The sequence below is a fragment of the Leptinotarsa decemlineata genome, unplaced genomic scaffold (assembly GCF_025532065.1).
Source record: "Leptinotarsa decemlineata unplaced genomic scaffold, Ldec_3_MD MMD2_tig00000505_RagTag_RagTag, whole genome shotgun sequence".
NCBI lineage: Eukaryota > Metazoa > Arthropoda > Insecta > Coleoptera > Chrysomelidae > Leptinotarsa > Leptinotarsa decemlineata.
In genome coordinates this window covers 10,973,913-10,998,870 of record NW_027412549.1, presented here as the reverse complement: position 1 = coordinate 10,998,870, position 24,958 = coordinate 10,973,913, and the positions used below count along the sequence as shown (strand labels likewise).

Below are 24,958 nucleotides of genomic sequence, written 5' to 3'. Positions count from 1 at the left end.
TTTGGTTTATGGCCTGTTTCTATAGAGTGTTGTGCTAATGCACATGAGCTTTATATCACTTTTATGTGAAGTTACTCTATCATTAAGAATTCTAGATGTTGTTCCAATATAATTCAAGTTACAATTGTTACAAGGAAAAAGTCAAATGTGATTTATAACATTCCTTGTAACAATTGTAACTTGAATGATATTGAAACAACATCTAGAATTCTTAATGATAGAGTAACTTCACATAAAAGTGATATAAAGCTCAATAAAAAATCATGTGCATTAGCACAACCCTCTATAGAAACAGGTCATAAACCAAATTATACTCTAATATCAAAGTTTTACATACAGAAAAAAATATTTACAAACGCAATTTTCTTGAAATGGTGGAAATTAATAAGTCTTCTGATTGTATGAATAAGAAAACTGACATTGATAATCTCAGCAGTATATATAGTAATTTACTAGAACTACATCAAAAACATAATAATAATGAAAGATGTATCAATCAATAACTCTTTCTTTACAGTAAAAAATTATCAAATCATTATACCCATTGAAAAATGACATTTATGTGAAGGAATGACATTTGTCAAACCCAAAAAAAATCGTATACATGTTAACTTTTACGTCAATTTATATCTTCAATTTATTGTTTTTCACTCATTTTTACTGTAAGTATGATTTGTAATGTTATTCAAAGGCGAAAATATTCAAAAATCATTAAATTATAGGCCCTGAAGAAGCTTCCTATTAGAAGCGAACAAAGTAAAGCAGAGTTCGATTTTTGATTTTTTGACTGAAAGACCCTGTTAATCAATTTTACCATATATATATATATATATATATATATATATATATATATATATTTCATCCCGAAAAATTAATTTTAAACTTTTCTATAATATACTAGGGGAAAACAATACTGTGTTGGTAACTATGAAGGAAACCAACGACACTAACACAAACCCCATCATTTAGCGTGGTCCGCCATATTGTTATCTCCCGAAAATAGTGTGATTTAAAATATTACAAATATATTCAAAAGGAGTTTGTTATCATTTTTTATATGGGAATAATGGCAACTCGGTGAGTACTTTTTACATTAATACAGGTGATTTCAAACTTCCTCAGATGCCAGTTCTTTGTTATGGGTAAGGGCCCTATTAGACGGAGAAGGCTAGCCAAGTATGCTAGCAGCGCTGTGAACCACCGACTCGTGAATGGGAATTCAATCCCAAACCAAATGGGAGTTATTAGAGAAAGACGGCTGGCTGCGCGGGCAGGTTTTCATCAGTCCGAGTGGCCACTCTCTGCCGCTCTGCCCCTTGGGCATCAATATCACTAGAGTTTTATCACAACACCAAATCGTTATTTTTAACACCTCGACAGGTGTTTCAATTACCAAGTGATCATATTCAAGAGGAAGATTAAACTAAATATACATACAATGTTCTCCTTATTTATACCATAGATACCTCTGTTAGGTACCCGCGTCCTGATTGTCTTAAATTAATTTCACAATGTTGCCTTATCTACTAGTCTTGAATTACTTTTAAAATGTTGCCTTATCTAATAGTCAGGTAAATCTGATAAATAAAATATTTCAACAAGCTATATAGTATACTATTATTAGGTATTGGTCCACCATCGTTATTCATAATATTATTATGTTTACTTATTTCTATACTCTCATAGGCATCTAGATGCCTTTTGCTGTTACTTTGTCTAACTAGTCTTATTGAACTAAGGTCTGTGGAATGGTTTTGTTGCAAAATATGATGGGCGACTGCTGATTTTTCTGGTCTTCCATATTTTAGGTGTGCTAAGTGTTCCTTATAACTTATTTTGATAGATCTTACAGTCTGACCATAATATTTTGCAGCGCAGTCCTTATATTTAATTTTGTGAATTCCAGACTCTTCCGAATTCTCGACTTTGTCCTTTGGATTTCCTAATAGGCTCTGTAGTGTATGACTTGTTTTAAACACCACCTTCATACCTAGTTCCTTGAACATCTTTCCAAAGTTTTTCGTGTATTGGTTTTCGTCGTTTTTGAACGTCGAGATTTCGTTCATTCTTAACCTAAACTTTTTATTCCTTATAATATCATTTATAATACCGAAATCTATAATATGAAATCACGACATTTAGAAACGACGAAAACCAAGATAAATTTATTTCAGTTCCATACCACCAAAACATGAAGAACTTTGGAAAGATTTTCAGGGAACTAGGTATGAAGGTGGTATTTAAAACAAGTCATACCCCACATAACCTTTCAGGAAATCTGAAGGACAAAGTCGAGGATTTGGAAAAGTCTGGCATTTACGAAATTAGCACACCAAAAATATGGAAGACCAGAAAAATCAGCAGTAGCCCATCATATTTTGTAACAAGACCATTCCATTGACTTTAATTAGTTCATTAAGATTAGTTAGACAACAAGTTAACAGCAACAGGCATCTAGATGGCTATTAGAGTGTAGAAATAAGTAAACATAATAATATAATGACCAACGATGGTGGACCAATACCTATTAGTATACTATATATAGCTTGTTGAAATAATAAGTCATTTATCAGACTTACCTGACTATTAGATAGGACAACATTGTAAAATTAATTTAAGATAAATGAGGCGCAGGTACCTATCAGAGGTAACTATGGTATGTATATTTAGTTTAATTTTCCTCTTGAAGATGATCACTTGATGATTGAAACATGTCCCGAGGTGTTGAAAATAACAGTTTGTTGTTGGGCTAAACTCCAGTAATATTCATTACTACACCGAAGGTTCCAAACAGTGCATCACAAGTGCTTGGGCATCGTTTCATATAGCGGCCATTACATCTATTAGTTCAAACAATTTGCTTTTGACATACCAAAACAATTGGAACACTTTCCTAGACATATAACTAGTTAAACAATGCGTAAAACAATAAGACATATTTCTTTCGTCAAGGGTGGGGATTAATGTTTATTTACTTCATTTTCTCTTTTCGATAAATAAAGCTAATGTATAAATAAAGCATTGAAATCCTTTTCAAATATCCAGATTCTTTTATTCTTTTATCATAAAAGATACATGAATAAATATAATTTTAAAATGTCACTTTTTTATAAAAATTGTAATGAACAAATGTATTATTTATAATTTTTTTTTAAATTGTAATTAATGCTGATAATGATTTTTATCAATGACAAAACAAAACTATTAGAATATTTGAAAAAAATGTCAACCTCTCATTTATGTTTTCTTCACTCAAATCACTGATTGTTCATGAAAAAATGAAAAATTAATTAAATTGTAAAAATGAGAAATGAAACTTTCTATGTTTTTTCACCACTTGTAGTGGTAAAAAACAGAAAGTTTTATTTCTCATTTTTCATGATGATCTACCACATAGTAATGGCTACATCCATCAATTTATTGAATAAATGGAGTTAATGAAAATAAAATTATTGAATTTTTTTTGTGAATTTTTCTAGCCAAATTCTTTCCTAAAAAAGGAATAAAATGTCAGGCTCCAATTTTAAGAATTATCAGCATTATGTGATTCTTCAACCAAAAAATTACGAAAGCTTATTTACGAAAATTACGATATACATTTTATTTGCTTTTAGATTGTTAATTCAACCATCCATCACCTACTTGTTCTTATCGCTCATGAAATAGTTTTTGAAATATTCACAAAAGCGAAACCCTCTTCAATGTGTCACTAAATTGTTTTTATTTTTTAAATTATTTATTTGTGCGACTTAGACTAAATCGATAAATAATCTGTGTGCAATTACGAATCGAATGGTACGTCTATCATTATTTTCCGAGTAACTTTCTGTGAAGGAAAACTCAAATTTGGCGTAATGGCACTTATGAACTAGACTATTTGCCACGTAGCTAGGCACCTTCGTCTGTCCACCGTACATAAGTAAACAGAAGTAAATTCACTCGCGTCGGTCTCTTTGATGTTTCGGGTCGAGATTTTATTTTTTGCTGGCATGTGGCGGGGGAGGAGGGTGTCGGCTAAGAGCTGTTGTGCACCTCTGCACGAGGTTCGATCAAAAAATATGTGACCATGATCTTACTTCATCATTGCTACGAGGAGTTTCTAATAAATGTCTCATATGATTGTGAATTGTTTAGGAATTGATAAAAAATAAGACAAGGTGGTGAAATAAACGTATATTTTATATAGTAAGATTATACAATTTAGGACAAAAACTTACATGATAAATAATAGAAAAACATATCTTTTCTCGTCAATTGGAAATCGAAAAAAATGAATGCCGACATAACCCTGCAAATTACAGCAAACCACAGCTTGACACTTGCTCATTTTCAAACTAGACACAAATTTTTCACAAATACAAAACCACCACTTACAACGACCCACTCTGATATAATATTCCATGCCTGGATTTGGCTCACTTGGTAAACGCCTCAGATTCAGTCAGTTGCGCTGTAGTTCGGCCGCGCATGGAATCTTGACCCAAATATGGCGGAGAGTGAACTTACTGGTGTTTACTTCTATACTGTGGTCTGTCTAATAGAACCTTTCACGTGCAATTAGCTGTAAGATTTAGTTGTCTAGCGAGACGCGCGTGTGGACTGTGCTGTGTTGATCAGAAAATAAATCAGTTTGAATGCCGAAGATAATTCATTTATTATTTGAAGGGACACTTGATTTTGGTTTTAAAATAATACATGTTTCTCTTATATAACCAGTTTTTTGTGTCGATTTTCGAAGATTATTTGGATGATCTACCTTTAGCTTACTATGACATCTGGTTTCAACATGACGGTGCTCCATCGCACACTATCAGACGAGTATCTAATTACCTGACTGGAAGGTTTGGTGATAACTGGATAGGGAATAATGGGCCGGTGAGGTGGTCAGCAAGGTCTCCAGACTTAAGTGTTATTGATACATTCTTATGAGGTACACTGAAAAGTAGAGTTTATGGTCAGAGAGAATATCAAAATATTGAGGAACTTCAACACAGCATTGTTAGAGAGTTCGGAAAATCGAGGTGGAGGGAAATTAATTGTGCAGTGAATAATATTCAAAGAAGGGTACAGTTGTGTTTTCATGAATAAGGCCAGCATTTTGAGCATTTGCTGTGATTTTCTTTTGTCTTCACATTTTAGGTAATTATTGTTATTTGTTTAAAGTTCTATTTCCATTGAAAAGGACACAATGTCTAATTTACCTCATACACACCTCATTTATCAAATTTTGATTGTTGATTCTGTCTCCATATATTTTCATTGGTTTTTCAAACGAACCAAACTCGGTGAGATTTTCATCCAATAACTTGAACATAGTTCGATATGATTGTCGTCTTTCGGGATACAAGTTTAAATATATTTTCGATGTCCTAACACTGTTTCTATCGTATTTGTAATAAATTTGTATTATAATTTTTTTTCTTAATTCGTGAAAGCCATTTTTCACCAAAAATTTAATGACTTGTACAATAACAAATTGAAAATCAAATTTAGAAACATCAAAGTTAAAGCCTATTATGATAAGAATCATTTTTTTTTTCAATATCTCTAATTTTTCGAAAAAGAATGATAACTTATGATACATCATTGAAAAGGTTAAATCTGGTTCTATTCAAAATAGAAAGAATCCAATATAGCGCCCATAAGAAAAAAAGTGATGATGGTAGCCGGAAAACAAAACGTCGGATAGCAAATCTGAAAACACCATTATGTAGCAGGAAAAAAGTGGCAATGTGGAAATGCAATTCATTTTCGAATCCTTCGAAAAATTAAGCCAGAAAAAAATAAAAACCATTTTCCGAAATTTCTGTTTTTTCCGGATATCTCCGGATATACTCGGAATTTCAGAACTTTCTAAACGGCATATTGTTAGTCAGGTAAATGCGCAACTTTGCCCCAATTTAATCATCTTCGTATCTCTCATAGATTCCGAGATCCCAATGGTGAGGATTGAATTTGAAACACCCTGTATGCGCTGACTGCGAGGAGAAAGGTCATATCTCGAAGACTCGGCAACAATTTTACATACTACTATTGACCTTGGCCGCAGTAGCAGACGAAACGTTTGGTACTTCAGGTTCCCTTTGACCACGGCACACCAGACCGGATTTTAGTCTCTTTTATCTTGATTCAACAAGTTGAGCATCAAGCATCAGCTACTCTTAGCCGTTTTATATTTAATCAGATTTTCTGGAGGTTCATTATTTTTTTTTGGAAGATTATTAGTCGAACCGAATGCAAGCTGTCAGGACAGATAGGGAAATTTCGAAATTTCTCAAAGTCAATTAATTTACTCTCTGTACACATGAACTCCACAAGCACATACATTTCAGCAAGTGCCACTTTTATGCAGATGACACACAATTTTACTTGTCTTTCAAAGAAGCAGACCTAAACACAGCTAATGTGCATTTGAATACTGATTCAAGAAACACTTTATTGTGAGATTTTCACTGAACAGTTTTACAAAAACGTAACAATAGCAGCAAAAACGCTATACGATAGCTTGCACGCCTGAAGAAGCTATTGTATAGCGAAAAATGTGTTGCGTTTTTGTAAAAGTGTGAAGTAGTGAAATTCTCACAGTGAAGTGTTTTTTGAATACGTTATGAATTTTCATCTAGTATCGGCCGATTTCATCACATACATTTGAATACTGATGTGGAATCAATTATATCTAGGGGAGACCGGGTACAAAAGTAACACTTTGTACTTTCACTTCGATTTCTGGCTGGGTGTTAGTTGTTACTTTCGACCACGTAGGCAGGTCGAAAGTAACACGTTGTGGGTCGAAAGTAACAAGATCAGGGATTGGTAATGAATACAATATTCTACGTGATGAATCAACAAATTATTTATTTGAAGACTTCGTAATAATAACACAAATCAACTTCTGTATTTTAAATGTTCAAAAATTATATATTAAAAAAACAAATCAATAAAAAGTATTCTTAGTTCAAGTAATGAGATCAATTTAGTATGATGTTAATCATTTTTTTATAATCAGACTTTTATAACTCAGTCATTATTCTCTCACTCAGAATCGCAATTATGGCACACATTTTACATTCGATACATTGTATCCACTGTTCATTTGGTCGACTATTGCCAAAAGTTTCTAAACAGACAAAACAGAAGCAATCTTTGTCGTCAGATTTATTTTCATTTTCTTTTGGTGCCTTCTTTGTCTTTTTTCCTTTTCCCTTTTCTTTTGCACATATCAATTTTCTTTTACCTTCTCCAGTATCAGTTTGCAGTACCATTTTCTTGGCTTTATTTCGTTGTTGGTGTTCTTGTTCAATTTAGTTTTTTTTGGGAGTATCCGTCAGAATGGCAGTCTTACGTTTTTTACGACCTTTATTTGTTTCAGTCCTCGGACCTGCTTGTGGTAAAGGTCTGAGATCTTTAGGTGATAAATTAAACGGCTGGATAGAATTTGTAAAATGCAGCTCGCTATTAGGTCCTGCCACTGGTGATTTGGATTTTTTATCAAAAATTGAGTTAGCTAACACAGGATCAGTGTCAGCAGAGATCGGGTCCGGTATATTTTGATCAGCCGGTGGTTGGTCATTATTGTTTGACAAATCATTGCTATCTATATGGTGAACAGATAGGTCAATTGATGTTGGAAGATCACCAGCTAGAGATCAACTTGAATGGATGATATTGCGTCAGAACTAGTAAACACATCATTTGGCAGAATTTGTCTGTTAACTTGTAACGGCTGGTAAGTCACAGATGATAGCGCGTAGTCAACAGCAGTAAAAATATTTCTATTAAATGGACTTATGACAGTACAGGTGAATCCAGCAATTGCATTTCTATTAGTTACAGAAAGAGGAAATGCTTCTCTAACAATTCCAGGAATGTAATGAATAGTCATCGTTCGACCAGGATGATTCCAGTTATCTGTAACGGTGTTTATCATTTTCTCAAATGGCCCAAATACTGCTCTATCCAAAGGTTGAAGTTTGTGTGTGCAATGGGGTGGGAACGATAGCAGTACTATTCCATTTCCTTTACAAAAATCTAGAGCATTAATCGATATATGCGATGCATGGTTGTCGAGCAGTAACAAGCATTTCTGATCAACTGTGGGCTTGACTTGTCTTGTAGAAACAGTAAAAATTCTGCATCTCCTGCATCCATCCACTAGCATTGCCAGCTCCAGCACAACCAACAGGACTCTCGCGTATCATGTGGTCTTGGAATCGTTTCAGTGGGAATACGAAAAAAGGCGGGATATGTCCTCCTTGAGCATTGATGGCAACAGCAACAGTTACTGATCTTCCACGCTCTACTGTACCCACTTGTTCAATTCCTTTTTGAGCTACAATTTTGCTAGGTTTTTGAACAGTGCTCACCCCTGTCTCGTCCATATTCCAGATATCTTTTGGCTCGAATTGGTACCTATCCATTACCTCAGCAATATTATCAAAAAATTCACTCACTTATGCTTGTTGAAACTTAAAGCCCGCGACAGACTTGTTGCTTGAGGACATCTCAAAGACAGGCTCGGGTGTCGTTTTAAAAATCCTGTCAACCATTCCTTACCCGCCATTCGACTATCGTGCCACTTTTCAGGAAATGTTTTTCCATTTTTAATCGCTAACTCGTAGGCCAGTTTACGAACTTCAGATGGAGATAGCCCAAAATACACTGCAGAACACTCAATTAAATAGTCGCGTAGATTACTTTCCTCATTATTAGTAAAAACTCGGTTGACGCAACGGTAGCCCACAACTGCGCTAGTATTTCCTGCTTTTAGTTTTTTTATAAATCTATATATAATGTTACATGGCAAACATTATATTTTTTGCCAGGCCTCTAATTTTTGTACCATCTTTAAAATGCTCTTCAGCCGCTTTTCGATACACTTCCGTGTCGGTAGTTCCTCGTTCAGTAGTTCTTATGCGCTGTCGTGGCATTCTGTTGAAGTAAAGACACACATAAAAATATGATAGATAAATCATTATGGGGACAAAAGTAACATGTTACTTTTGTACCCTTAGGGCTATGTTACTTTTGTACCCGTCCACATTTTTGTCAAAACGTCCAACATAACCTTTAAACGGAACGTGCTATACAAAAATGAATTAAAGCAATATATAATCACTCTAATCAAGAATGGATATGCAAATATTCAGATTACTATCATCCTTTTCAGACTTCGTAAACATTCAATAAGAATACGTCTTAAAACTTAATTTTGATTTGTGAAAACACATAATGTCCTGTCACACAGCCTAACGACGCATGACGCACGCGGCGACTGAGTTCAATTGAGGGGGGCGCTTCTGGCCATCATCTGACGGCGGTAAAGCGGTGTTCGTCTATTGGATCAATCTAGGGAGCATTTGTTACTTTCGACCCGCTGTTACTTTTGTACCCGGTCTACCCTATTTCAGACAAGTTCTGTCTTTCCATGAATCCTAGTAAGTCCGTGGCAATGCTTTTTGGTAGGAAATAGGTCCGCACTCGATCTTGGAATGGCCTAAACATTGTATTTGAAGGTACCTCCTTATGTCCAACCGACAATGCAAAGAACTTGAGAATCATACTTGACTAATTTTCAAACTTTACTGCTTACTTCAGTTTAGTTATTGGGCGAGCCTTCTGCAACCTCCGACTGATTTACGGAATGAAGTTGGTAAAATGTATGTGAAACCTTAGTTCTTTCGAATCTCAATTACAAGGCAGTGCCACAGTAGAGCCTAAACCAATAGTCCCACTCTCGTCGGAACCTCTGATGTTTGTCTCACAATTTCATTTTTTTTGGACTACTGCGCATTCATAATCCACCGCTCGGAGTGGATTTGTCAGCGTTCACCATTTATACACTGCTCAACAAGTGAATAATAGGGGAGAGTGGGGTAATTGCGAACACCTAAGGAAGAACTGAAATTAAACAAAACCAGTTGAGGTTATGAATACTATTTATTACTAAAAGTTAACCATAAGTAATCAATTTTATGTTCTCATAATCAACGTAGATAAATGTTCCATATAAAATGAAATATTAATATAAAAACAAAACATTGGAGTCCGGGATTACCCCACAACACGTGGGGTAATTGCGGATGGTCCAAAATATGTTAAGTCCAGTGGTTGCATACGATGAGATGTGTGCGGTGGAAGGGATAACAATATTATTCCGTTCTGGCGACAAAGCAGATAGCAGGCAAGGCTAATTTCATGATGGTCCAGAATAAGTAAGATTGGTTTTGCAACTGTTGGCTTAGCGAAAGATATGAAGTGGTGTAACCAATCTACAAATAAGTTCTTGTTGAACCAACCTGAATCACTTACGGCTGATATCATATCAGGATTGCCTCCACGTAACAACTGAGCATTCATACGCTTCCTCTTGAAAAAATGGAGGAATATACTTTCCTGAAGCACTACAAGCGCAGACAACTGTCGTTGTAGTACCTCTTTCAACACTTGTTGCCATACTGCCTTGTTTCTGGCCTTTTGGTGCTAAAATCCTTGAATTTTTTTGGACATTGGATATACCTGTCTCGTCCACATTGTATATTCGTTTGACATCAAAGTAGTGTTTGGTTTGTAAAATTTCCAAATTATTGAAGAAAATTTTCACTTCTGTTTCATTAAAACCCGTAATTCTTTTGATAGAGGTAAACTCAGGTTTACGTAGTGAAATATTAGGATGCCTTTTCTGAAATCCATAGAACTATTGTTTGCTGCCATTCCAGATGTTTTATCAAAATTGTGCTTTAAATTATTTACTTCGGCAAATTTGAATGTTATTTTTCGTACCATTTCTATAGTTAAACCATAAATTAATTTAATGCATTGCATGGTATAGTCCTCTAACTCCCTTTCTTGTTTTTCAGAAAATATAGCCTTTTTGCCAGTTTTTGGCTCCTTTATAACTTCTTTCTTGAGATAGTCGTGTATAGTACTTTGCGGAACAGAATAAATAGCAGCGGCTTTACCAAGTAAAGTGTTTTACTTTTAATATCCTGAATAGCCTTTTCTAATACAAATTATTTGGTTTCAGTCTTTCTTTCGTAATTTTGTGGCATCTAAAATATAGTCAGTTAAATATAAGTATATTTTAAAATACATCATTAACAATTTCATATAGATACAGGGCAGAAAACAAGGATATATAATAAAAAAAAAGGATATAAAGTAAACTATATGAACTAAACTGTGTGTAGGGGTGATTGCGGATGGCCGGGATTACCCGCCCAAACTCATCCATCATTAGCCGACATACACAATACCACAAATCAATATTTTTATTTGAGGTTAGAATAGCGTGGTGCACGCGGTTACTCCTTAAAACATTGTTAAATGATACACGAAAAAATAATGTGATATTTCTATGTAATACCTAAAATATTATATACCTATTCAATTTTTGTAAAAAATATATATGAAATTGTTGATAAATGTTCAAATAAACATACCTTGTAAAACGAGTGTCGTCACTTCACCACTCATTGCGCGGCACTACGTCTGGGATGGACTCACGATTGCATCACTCGGAATATTTTTCATTCTTTTCTAACGTAGTGAAACATACACGTCCGCGATTACCCCATGGCCGTGATTCCCCCACCTTCCCTTAGATAGAAACTGCTCTACAGTAAAAAAAAATCATGGAAAATTGAATGAGTGATTTGTAGTAATGTAGAATATTATGAAACGCTTTGAATTCTTTATTAAAATTGTTTCACGTTTTTACTCGCTCCTTGTCTGTTTGGTTCAAATTTTGCAGTCATTTGAAAATATGTTATCGAGGATTAAGGAACTTGCAACTTCAAACAGCTCAGAACTTCATAAAATGCAATATTTTTGCATATTATATGAATAAATAAAACGTATAAAATCGAATAAAGTTCGGAAAGCGTGTCGGAGGGTTTGTAACGAATGGAAAGAATTGATTTGCTTGTCCAACCTAGCCGGTCCTCTTGAGATGTAACAATATTGAAAATAAATGTAGTCATGTGGTTATTCTCAATTGAATTAAGGATAATACTTATTGCTTTTTTACAAGTACCACTGCAAGTGTTCTCCTTGAAGAACATTGCACAAATAGATGCCAGATTTTCCTGCAGTTGGGCACCCTGCCCGTATCAAAACAAAGTTCTGCTAGTTGGTTTTAGCTAGGATGCCCTTGTAACTTGATGCATGTTCTCTGAGGAACATTGCACAAGGATTTTTGGGGCAAAACTTCTTTACGCACACTTGACTTGGGGAGTAAGCTGGTTAATGCGTCAGAGAGCGTTGTGAAAAGTGTGATCGGGCGAGGCGAACGGATGTTGAGAGGGAGTTATAAGTTAGTGAAGATGGAAAAGAGAGTTACGTTTCGTATATTACAGTAGGGGCAAGAGAGGGAATATAAGTATAAACTATTACATTTTTATTTACAATACATGGACCAAGTTTTTGCACACCTTGTATGTGGCATATGATGGCATACAGAAAATAGCACAACAATTCAATTCATTTATTTATTCATTAAACCCGTGATGAAAATATATGATTTTATTTGCTACAAATACACCTTTTGAATACATATAAAAATATAAGTACAAAATGTTACATTTTGTTATACAATAAATGAACCTAGTTGTTGCAAACCTTGTATGTGGTATAAGATTGCACACGGAAAATAACATAGTAAAGAATAATCCACAAATGAATCAATGCTTATATTGCAAATTGAAAATTGAATAACACCTTTAAAAAAAGAATACCTTCTGAATAAGGTTCGGCAAAGCTTGCACTAGGAACAGATTCCAACTCTCCTGTGAAACATTCGTTAATAAACACTATACACAATAGCGTGACCGGATCTCAAAGAGGTGAAAAAATGTCGGAATTTTTTTCGTCTGGACGCCACGAAACGATTACCCTTTCCAGATACTGAGATAGCCGAAATTTGAGCTCGATTTAACGACGTTAACTAGTGCCGCTCGTCGCTCAAAGTTTGGAAAAAATCAAATTTTTGGCCAAAAAGCTGACATATGGAGTCATAACTCTAGAAAGGTAAATAATAAAAATACGCTTAATGTGAACCATAACAAAAAATCAGAAATAAAAATTTGAACAAAATTTATAATAACATATCGTTGATATACGAAACGTAACTCTCTCTTTCTATCTTCACTAACTTATATAAGTATTGTATATTACTGTAGGGGTAAGAGAGAAACATGGGCGAGCACACATTTACGGTCGAGTAGGCTCTGAAGAATTAGGAGAAAACTATCATACGTTGCCATTAACTTTAATAGGAGATTCCAATGTTAATTTCGTGTCCGAAAATGCACAACTTTTGGTAATTTTTCCACAATATAAATTAAAACTAGAAATGAATATTAATTGAAATGAGCCTACCACAAGTCATGGAACAACAATCGATGCGGTTCTCTCTAGATATCTTTCAAATTTTCATTCTAAAACAAATGTATCTTAGTTCTCAGGCCATAAGCACATTGTCTCGGTCTTATAATCAACCACACTAATTACTGATGTATCCGATAATGAAAATAATAAATAAAAATTATGAAAGTCTATTCAAAAATGGCAATTCATCAAATAAAACTCATAATAAATTAAAATATTTGTAGAAGTTAATATATGTATGTATGTATTAGTATATGTATATAAATGTGTATATTATACATATAAATGCCGTTTTTTTAAGCTATCTCGAAACCGGTCGGTTGAATGGAACAGAAGTTGCCTTTTTAGGAATGCAACATAATGGTATTCTCAGATCGATAAAATTACCAATCGTTTCTGAGATATTTGCAAAAAACTGAAAATGACCAATTAAAAAAAATGACAGAGGAACTTTTTGATTCATTTCATTTTTCATAATCTGGTTAATTCACCTGTGAATGCGACGTTTCGTTCATTGAAATCCATCATCAATATATTTTTTTAAATACAGACCTTATCATCATCAATATATTGTATCATCTTCAATATTCTATCATTTTTATCAAGAGCTCGAATATCTGAAAGTTACTGAAATTCAAACAGACTGCCATCGGTAATGCCATTCATTGAGACCCTAAAATAGATTTCTGTCAGGGTTGTCTTGAAAAAAAGAGATCAATAATCTTTGTACCAATACCAGCCATTCATAATTTCCAAATGCCTCTTGAAAATTTGTGGCTACCCAAATATTCCTGTTCAGAAAATGCGTATATCTACAGAAATTAACTAATGAAAATACTGTATCAAAAATGTCATAGATGATGTTCAAGAGAAACATAATAAGCGATAATTTTTTTTAGAAGAAAGTCATGAAATAGTTAAATATATTACACAAAAACAGTTATTCAATTTGGTGAGCGATTTTAGGAGAAAACATGAATTTTTCCAATGACGAAAAAGTGGATATGCTTTTCGTTTATTCGAGATGTTTGAGAAATGCTACCAAATCTCTGGCAATGTATCAGGAATTGTATTCTGAACGATGACAACCTGATCATAGATATTGTCAACGTATCGAAAATAGTTTAAGAAATTATGGATCCTGTGAAAAACCCTCCAAACGAAAATGTAAGGTTACTGAATGTGGTGGCAATAATTAAATCAGCGTTTTAGGTGAAAAAAGATTCACAATAATGATAAAGTGACATTCATTTCACTTAGGATTTGTCGAAAATAAAAAAAATTGAAAACAAGGAATTCAGTCATATCCTCTACGTCTGTACGAAAAATTTTAAAGAAAAATAAATTGTAGCTTCATCGAGTCAGGAAAGTTCATCATTTGCGTTTGACGGACTTCGACTGGAGGAAAGTTTTTTGGTGATGGCTCATTAGAAAATTTTGCCAATATAATGAAATTTTCAAAAAAAAATTGTGGTGTGATGAAAGTATATTTATCAATAACGGATGATTCAACAGGAATATACATTATCACTGGCCACAAGAAAATGAATATTTGAATAGAGTTACTTTTGGAAATACCCAATAAACTCTGGAAGAATGAGAAGAATGAACCAAACCAAAATTGTTTATTAATTCAACTATCTCACATCAACTACTATCACCTAGCTACTAAACAAATTGTATATCAACGCAGTTGACAAAGCTTATAAAATATAATACTCTCACTCTTTGATAACTGTGTTTTATACGATAAAAAGGGTTTCTCTGTTCTTCACAAATTTCTCTTTTGGAAGGGACTTTGTGAGAATATCGGCTAGCTGATCTTCCGAAGGGACGTGGCAGACAGTAAGAGAACCATTTTCTACACATTCACGTATGTAGTGATACTTTACATCGATATGCTTAGTTCGTTTATGATATTCGGTGTTTTTAACTAACTGTATTGCACTATGATTATCTACAAAAAGCTTGTTAGGAACTTCAGTTAAAAAGCCAAGTTCTTGTAAAAATATTCGAAGCCACATAACTTCTTGATATGTTTCCGAGGCGGCAATGTATTCGGATTCTGTAGTGGACCATGAAACACATTTTTGAATTTGAGAAGACCATGTCACGGGAGCTCCAGCTATACTTGTTAAGTACCCGGTTGTTGATTTTCTGGTATCCAAATCACCGGCAAAGTCAGTATCTGAATAAGCAATCAAAGTTTCTTCTTTTCCAGTGTATAGTAGTCCTACATTTTCAGTACCTTTAAGATATTTGAAAATACGCTTGACAGCATTCCAGTGATTTCTTTTTGGATTAGACAGGAATCGACTCACTTGACTGACAGCAAACATTATGTCTGGACGTGACACAACTGCCAAAAACATTAAACAGCCAACAGCCTCTCGATATGGTGCACTGCAATCTTCTTCATTGTTTATATCTTTCGAATAAAGTGGTGCATTGGGATCAGCAGGGATTGCATTGGGATTACAGTTTTTCATGTTAAATTTCTTCAGAATTCTGCTTATATAACCCTTCTGACTCAAATAAATTTTCCGTTCATCCCGGTTTCTTTTGATTTCAATTCCCATGTAGTATTCTGCATCTGATGTTGTCAACTTAAATTTGGCTGTCAGTTTGTCAATAAAAATATCTATTGACTGAACTGATTCACACAGAACTAGTCCATCATCAACGTACAATGCCAAAAATATATCTACGTTTTCAATTTTACCATAAAAAACGCATTTATCCGCTTCCAATTGTTTGAACGAAAATTCAGCAAGGACTTTTGTGAATTCCATGTTCCAGCATCGTGGCGACTGCTTCAACCCATAAATACTTTTCTTCAGTTTGCAAAACCTTTCGAAACCTTCAGGTTGTTTCATGAATATATTTTCTGATAAAGTTCCATTCAAAAACGCAGTTTTGATGTCAAACTGACGAATTTCCAAATTTCTGACAGCTGCTAACGTCAAAAGTATTCTGATAGATTCAAACCTGATTACTGAAGAAAATGTTTCATTGAAATCTATTCCAGGGGTTTGCGAGTATCCTTTAGCACAGAGCCGTGCTTTATATCTATCAATTTGTCCATTTGATTTCAATTTCACCTTGTAAACCCACTTACAACCGACAGCTTGGCGATTGGGAGGTAATGGTTCTAGAACCCATGTTTCATTATCATCAAGGAACTTTATTTCATCCTCCATTGCTTCCTGCCATTTTTCTTTTTCTTCGCTTTCAATTGCTTCTTTGTAAGTTTGCGGTTCATCGATAATAGCCGCACATAGTACTTCACTGAATTCTAGTGGTTTTTGTAATAGGTCCCGATTTCTCAACTGGTATCGTTTATTTTGATTTTGCAAGTTGGAATCGGTGTCTATGTTTCCAGAGACATTTTCTAGAAGAGTTTCATCTTCAGTGGACTGAAGTTCTTTGGAAGTTCTTTGACGAAAACACCTTCATTGAAACTTACGTCCCTCGCCACAATGACTTTTCTTGAATGTGGATCATAAACTCTGTAGTTTGGACCATATCCATCATATCCAACAAGATAATGTTGATTGGATTTCTTGTTAAACTTACGTCTAAACTGTTTCGGAATGTGAATATATGCTTCTGATCCAAATGTTCGTAAATGACTGAGATTGGGTTGCTTTCCTGTCCACTTTTCATATGACGATTTGTAATCAGTTCTGGAAATTCTACGATTCAATAGATACACAGCCATATTCACTGCTTCTGCCCATAAATCCATAGGAAGTTTACTTTTGATCAACATGGTTCTTGCACTTTCAACAATTGATCTGAGATCTCGTTCTGCCTTCCCGTTCTGTTCAGGAGTGTATGGCGCACTAGTTTCATGAATAATTCCTTTTTTATTAAAATGATCTTTGAATGACTGATTGACATATTCTGTCCCGTTGTCACTTCTGACGATCTTGATTTCATTTTTGGTTTGTCTTCTGATCATTTGTTGGAATTCGAGGAATTTTGAGAAAACATCACTTTTGTGTTTGACAAAATATACAAAGCGATACGATGTACACTCGTCCTTGAAGAGAATGAAGTAATTTGCACCTCCAAATGATGTACATGATATTTTGCCACATACATCAGTATGAATGTATTCTCCTGGTTTCCAAATTGGAACATGATGACTTGTCATGAAAAGCCTTCGCTGTTGTTTCCCAAAATGACAAAACTGCTACAGAATAGAACATCTGTACTTTTTATTCTTGTATCTGGTAATTGACCTTTATCAGCCATTTCCTTCAGTGAACGAAAGTTAAAGTGACCTAGTCGATCATGCCACATCATTGCAGACTGTATTTGTGCCGAATTACTCTGTTGACTTTCTGGAACATCAAATAACATTCTGAAGCACTGATTGGTCTGTTTGATTCCTGAGACAATTAAACCTTTCTCATTTCTTACTTCGATTTTAGATTTATCGAAAATAACTTCGAAGTTTTTATTGGCTACAGCTCCCACTGAAAATTGATTCTTCTTCAGTTCTGGCACGTACAACGTGTTTTCTAATGTACGAAACTCTCGACGACCATTGACTAAGGCTATTAGTTCTATCGAACCTATTCCATCAGCATAAATGACTGAGTTATCTCCTATCTGAATGGCAATTTCGAAATCAAGGGGTTTTAGCTCATTAAACTATTCTATATGAGAGGTCATGTGTCTGGAGGCAGCACTATCAGCAAGCCAAATATCTTCACATCCATGGGCTATAATATTCTTCTCTTCGGCATTTAGTGCTTGATTGTGTTCTCGATTGTTAATATTAATTTTATATTCCTGATTACTATCACGACTATTTTCACCATATTTGTTGATTCTTTTTCTGCATTCTGACTTCAGGTGTCCTCTTTTCCTACAATAGAAGCACACAATGTTTTGTTTGTTCTTAGCTTTGGAGGAATTACTTGTATCGACACTTGAATTGTTTCTCTTATGGTGGAATTTTCACAGCAGCAAATGCATTTGAAGTTTCTTCCATTTGACTTAACCTCAGCTCTTCCTTCAAAAGTCTAGCCGTCAAGTTATCAAACGTTTGTTTGTCCTCATCATAAGAGTCCCATGCAGTAACAAACGCGCTATATTTATGAGGTAGACTACCCAAAACTTTTGCAACTTTATCAAGATCTGACACCTTTTCTTCTACGTCCGATAATGCTTGGGCCATTGATTCAACCTTGCTTATATGCTGAGCAATCGTATCTGTTTCGGACATTTGATAATTAAAAAAATGCTGCTTTAGCATAACTTTGTTGACAGAAGATCTTTGCTCGTGTATGAGTTTGATTCTTGTCCACATTTCTGAAGCAGTTTCACAAGACATTATTATAGTTTGGAGTTGGGAGAATTCCATCGATGTAGATATCAGAAGCATTGCTTTCGCATTGAGATCATCCCAATCCTTTCTCTCCTCGCAAACTAATTCACTTGGACGTTGGTTGGTTCCATTAACTAAGGCAATTAAACCCTCAGCTCTGAAGATTATTTCCATTTGAAATTTCCATAACTGGAAATTGTTGCCATCAAACTTTTGGATACTGAGACTTCTAAACTTGTCCATTTTATTCCTTACTGTACCTGAACTTTACTTTTTCCTCAGGAAGTAAAACCAATGTGACAATGACAACTAGAAGAGTCACAATTTTCTCCAAATTTAATACAGGAATGTTGGCTTTTTCTGGAACGTTTTCTTCTATTATTAACTTCAAGAACAGTTACTCATTCGTGATCTGGGCCCATAACCTTTTGGAAATATCCAATAAACTGTGGAAGAAAGAGTAGAATGAACCAAACCAAAACTGTTTATTAATTCAACTATCTTACATCAACTACTATCACCTAGCTACTAAACAAATTGTATATCAACGCAGTTGACAAAGCTTATAAAATATAATAGTTACTAATTTTCAAAACAGATATGGTGTTAACGTATGGCTTGGTGTTCTCGAGAATAAAATTTTTGGTCCCCACTTTTTTGAAACATGTCTGACCGGAGAATTATACTTGGACTTCTTATCAGGGACTCTAATAGAATTTATAGAAAAGCAAGCGAGAACCACCTATTGGTGTGACATCCAAATTAGCTGGCCAAGTTTTTATGTCGGCGTTGGTGGTTTGACCAATCAACTGACAACTTCATTGGCAAATATTTGGAAAGCTTTCCTAGAATATCATCGGAAAACGAATCTACATGTTTCTGAAAATGATATAAAATCATCTTCATCTTTTGAATTTCATGGAATTATTTTCCAGCATCTTGACTGCATTACCCTTTCTTGATTATACGTATAAATTGATGAAAGAAAGTTGGATTTGATTTTTTTGGTTTGACAAATGTCATACTTTCACATAAATGTCAATTTTCAATGGGCATAATGATTTGATAATCTTCTACTCTAAAGCGAGAGTTATTGATTGATACGATTTTCATTATTATTGTGTTTTTGGTGTAGTTCCAGTAAGTTAATGTATATACTGCTGAGATTATCAATGTCAGTTTTCTTATTCATTCAATCAGAAGACTTATTAATCTTGACCATTTCAAGAAAAAGGCGTTTGGAAATATTTTTTTTGTACGTAAAACTTTGATCTTAGAGTAATTTGATTTATGTCCTGTTTCTATGAAAGAAATCATGTGCTCATGCACATGATTTCTTATTAAGCTTTATACCACTTTTATGTGATGTTATTTCATCATTGAGAATTCAAGATGTTGTTCCAATATAATCCAAGTTACAATAATTGTTACAAGGAATGTTACAGATCACATTTGACTTTTTTGTAGTATCCGTTTCATCTTTCAATTTAGTATTCAAATTCTTTATAGTTTTAATATTTTTCGGCATATTTTGGTAGTGTGTTCGTTACGAAAAAGTTTTATGATATTTGAAAATAAATTACCAATGAAAAATGAGAATTCAAACTTTCCATGTTTTTACCACTTTCATTTGTAACAAACGTTAATGCAGTTTCGCCCTATAAGAACCGTTAGTTACAAATAAAAGTGGTAAAAAACATAGAAAGTTTCAATTCTCATTTTTCATGATGATTTTCTACATCCATCAATTTATAAATTTCCGAAATTAGGTATAGATTTATAAGAAAAGTTGATAGGTGAACTATCATTACATAAATTTCTGGTGATTACATCAGAATTTGTATTACTACCAGTATTGAAAATTATTATATTGAGAAGTTTCCTGGGATAAGAATTTTCGATCAATATTTCTCCAGTCGCGAAAGTAGTGGTCTAAAACACACTCGCTTTTTTGTCCGCCAATATAGTATTGTTTATCATATGAAAAGCACACTTGTGACATATTGAAAAAGTGATAGTTGAAAGTTTCTTTCAGTTTTGTACAGTAAAGGCAATACTATCTATAAACTAATGAATCATTAGAATACATTATTTCTGGTGCTGTTTTCCTTCATAATTCAGTCGAAGTACAATTTTAAACGTTTAAAAAGGTCCCTAAAGATGGAGCTGAAGAAGTTTTTTTCAGTCGTGTGGTCTAAAGCTTTTACTTTCCATATTCGAATTCCGTCAAGAAAGTACTTTCAAAAAATATAGTTTCGTATGGGTGTATGCCGAGCGATTCAAGAATAAGTCCAAAAAGTTGATCTATTCAACCGTCTTATTTTCAATTAAAAGCTGACTGAAAGAGTTTCATTATGAATATGTGGGGATGGACTAGAAATGGATTATGTTTACTCCAACAATGAAAATTCTTTCTACTATACATCCCACAATTTGAAAGATTAGCCTAATCGCTCCATATAATATTTTAATATAGGTAAGTTTGGATATTGTCTGCATTTATTCATAAACCACCGACAACACCCCAATCGTATCTCAGGGTCACCATGTTCTGGTGTTTGTACTGGTCTTACTTATAAGAAAAAATCTTATGTTTCTTCAGAATTCGTTGAATAACAGACGATGGAACAGCTATTTCTCTAGATAAATCTCTGATGGAATGATTTGGATTTAGCTCAAAGTAGGATAAAACGTCAATTTCTGTATCTTCAGATATGACAAACCGTTTTTTAGTTCTTGTCAAACATTTTTTCCTTGTTTCTGAATCGACGATGAAGCACAGCAAAAAAACGCCGATTAGGTAATTCACGATCGGGAAACGAATTTCTGTAGTATTGTAGTGCTCTTAAGCTACTTTTCTGACAAACCAAGTAGGATTCTGACATATCATTCGAACAGTAGTTGACAGTTACAATAATTCATAACATTGTCATGATATACTTGAGAATATTTGACAAATAGTATTTCACCAAAGTTTCAAGGCAATTTATATTATAATTACTCATAATAATTCTGTATTATCGAATCGAACACATTTTTTTTCAACAGCATTAATACGACGCTCCAGTATTTTTTGTCCTGTACAAAAACGCCTTCAATGTTATTATAATCAGACATATTTTGATTCACAAAATGAATACGGCTAGTGGAACGGCTTTGAGATGGAAATTATCGTTTTGTAAATTAATACCAAATATCTCAGTAGTGTCAAGTGACTGGTACGACATGATGATCACAGGTTTCACGAGTTCAAATCCTGGTGAAATTATTTTTTGCTGTTAACAACAAAATATTGTCATTCATAAAATTGGATGTTTGGACAATCATGAGGTTTGTCAAAACAAAGAAATTTTTTGTACTACTAAAATAAATGAATATTTTCACATTAGTTGCTCATTTTCAACTTTAGGAAGAAAATTGATATGAGCTTTGTTTTGAGAATGTTTTTATGAATCGAAATGCATGATAAAATATAGGGTGTTCCATTAAAAAAATATCATTTTATGAAATATTTTGAAAATGCTTGTGTCAATTTTTTTTTGTTTTTGGCATCGAAAAGGCCATTGGAAATGCTACTAGTTTGCCTATTCAACCGAATTCGTAGCATCAATATTAACGGAGTTGGCAATGGTGCTGACTTAATTTCGACTACCCTGTATATGTTGGGATGGCGATTCTGGATCTGACGAAAACAAATATTTATGACTTTCAATATCAATACATGAAAACAGAATTTGGAGATGATTGTTCTATGGCGTATACAGATACCGACAGTTTAGTATAAGAAATCCTGACAGAGATCCTAAAGCGATACGACGGATTATCCTGAAAACAATAGTTATGGTATCTCTCAAGTCAATAGAAACTGCTTGAAATGATGAAAGATGAAAATAATGGTGTCATTATGGAAGAAGTCACAAACTGATAAAAATGAACTCTGAGGAAAGAACTTGAAAACGGACGAATACGAATCTGACGAAAATGAAGAAGTAATGAATCATACTGGTATAACCAAGAAGGCAAAACGTGTGAAAAAAACTATAGGAGAATAAACATTACAAGATTATAAAGATTGTTTAGAGAGTTTTGTGAAGAATGTTGTTACCGAAAACCTCATTCGAGCTGAGCGAGTATCAGCTGTAGGTATACTATCACTCAAACAAATGTTTTAGATGAATTCGATGATGAAAGAAGTTTGATACCTGGATCGTATGAAACCTTACTTTGGAATCATTGTTCTATAATGGATATCTGAAGTGAAAGACGATTAAGGCGTTATGGGATCGATGCTCTCAGCCAGGAAACTGTTTTAGTTCATAAGTAACATGGGATATTTATTGTATTGATGCAATTGAATATTTTGTAAAATTGTACATAATAGAATAAAATTATCTTTTGTTTGTTTATTTCTATTTTCTATTTCAGAGTAAAAATATACTATGGATAGTTGTTGAGACTCAGATCAATCTCAGTTTTTGTTACTATTTTTCTAAAACAGAGACCGCCATCTTCCATTTAACAACTGATAACCCTTCGATGCACTGTGCACGACTGATGGCAGCACACCTCCATATTTCATATGACAACCAACATCAAATGCCGTCTACTTATTCTATCTACAGAAACAGAGAGCGCTATCTTTGTCGAGAACACATATTTCTACAAGTTGAAGATCTGAGACACTTCAGAAAATGATGAAAAAAATAACGAATCGACTTCAAAAAGAAATTAACTCAAAGGTATGAAGTGATATTTTAATATACACGAAATTAAGCAACAGAATGATAGCAAGTATGTACGAAACAAATTAGGGGCCTGTTTTTTTGTGGTCGTTGCCGTCGCAATGAGTGATTTAGCTTTCTTATATAAAGCGACTATCAGAGAAGAATAGAAGAATTGTATTTGAATTCAACCTTAGAACCAGCTTCAGGTCTTGATATATAATCTGCAATAACCTTACGAATACCAAACCACCAACAAACAGCGACTTCAAGAAATGCGCCTACTAGATTTCTTGTGAATGTTTCGAATCCTATATCAGAGAAGCTAAAAATTCATTGAATATCTGGATCGGCTATCACCTAACGAAGATAAACCAGCAAATCCACATCTTGACTCTCAAATACAAGTGGTTCGAATCAGTTCGGTCGGTAGCCAGGCGGTTTGACGTGGGTGCTTTGTTCACTCACTCGAATTGATTGCCGTGTTGGTCGGTGGTTCAAACCCTAGTCTGAACGATCAATTTTCACTTGCTATCGTCCAACCCGAGTTAGGAATCACACGTTAAAAGGTAAGACCTCGTTAATCCTTACCTCTCACAAGTTTCGACTTCTGAGGATTGTAGTTCGTAGGGGTGCGACAGCTGGTTAACGGAAAAACAGATTTTGAACAGATATCATCTGTAGGGCGAGTAACACTAATTCAGACGTTAGTTTCAAGAGGCCGCAAGAACAACAAGAGTGTGTTTGCATGTGTACGCGCGCGCACGTTCGGATATGTTTCTGCGGTTAGCAATCTCTGCCTGAAATTCAGGTTGGATCGAGTCTGAAGTTTTGAGTTGTTTGACGTTTTGGATTCCATTTCGAAGACATTTTCAAGAACTGAAAAGGAAAAGTATCGCTATACCGATGTCACAAATTTTCCTATTCTTCAGATAGTGGCAAACTTTAAGGGTTTTGTGATTTGACGCCAAGGTTTGAATTTGCCCATTTCCGTCTCGTTACAGATCCTCGCAAGTGTCTCAGTCTACCTACTCCAAAGCGAGAACTGAGGCTCCTCAGGCTCTTCTGTGGTATTGTGCTTCCTAGTTTTCCAAACGCAAATTCCACGTTGTTAATGGTAATACCGACCATTTGGTGACCACTGCAATATACAGAAAGAGCGAGGTTTCCCCAAAGTATCATCTACATGTATTCCTATGTAGATATTTGAAATTAATTTCATCCGTGGTGCTAAGTTGAGCTACAATGTATTTTTGGGCTCCACTGACGTAAAGAAAAATTTACAAAATATAATCCATAATTCGTGAGGAACCCTTTTCACCTGATACAGTTTGAATTTCTTGAGTTCATACATGGCAAGATTGTCATCTTAAAACAAAGGAGTTCAACAATGCATTTGTCGTTTAGTCTAGCACTACTGAAAATACGTATGGTAGGTTGAAACAGCGTTGTCTGGTGTTATTTTTGAGCTCTGTTTTCATCTAGTGGTATGATAAAATTATACGGAAAGATG

General features: G+C 34.3%; 1 protein-coding gene across 2 annotated transcripts in view; it reads left to right on the top strand.

The window, feature by feature from the left end:
- The first annotated feature begins 941 nt into the window (after positions 1-941).
- Positions 942-24,958, top strand: part of LOC111504866 (uncharacterized) — a 34,199-nt gene continuing 10,182 nt past the window's right edge. Inside the window, exon 1 of one of the 2 annotated variants that reach the window (XM_023159577.2) lies at positions 942-1,077. The gene's annotated coding sequence lies outside the window, so the exon portion shown is untranslated. Of the gene's footprint in view, positions 1,078-15,135; positions 15,257-24,958 lie in introns of those variants that run through there. The other variant, XM_074173928.1, reaches the window with a different exon arrangement.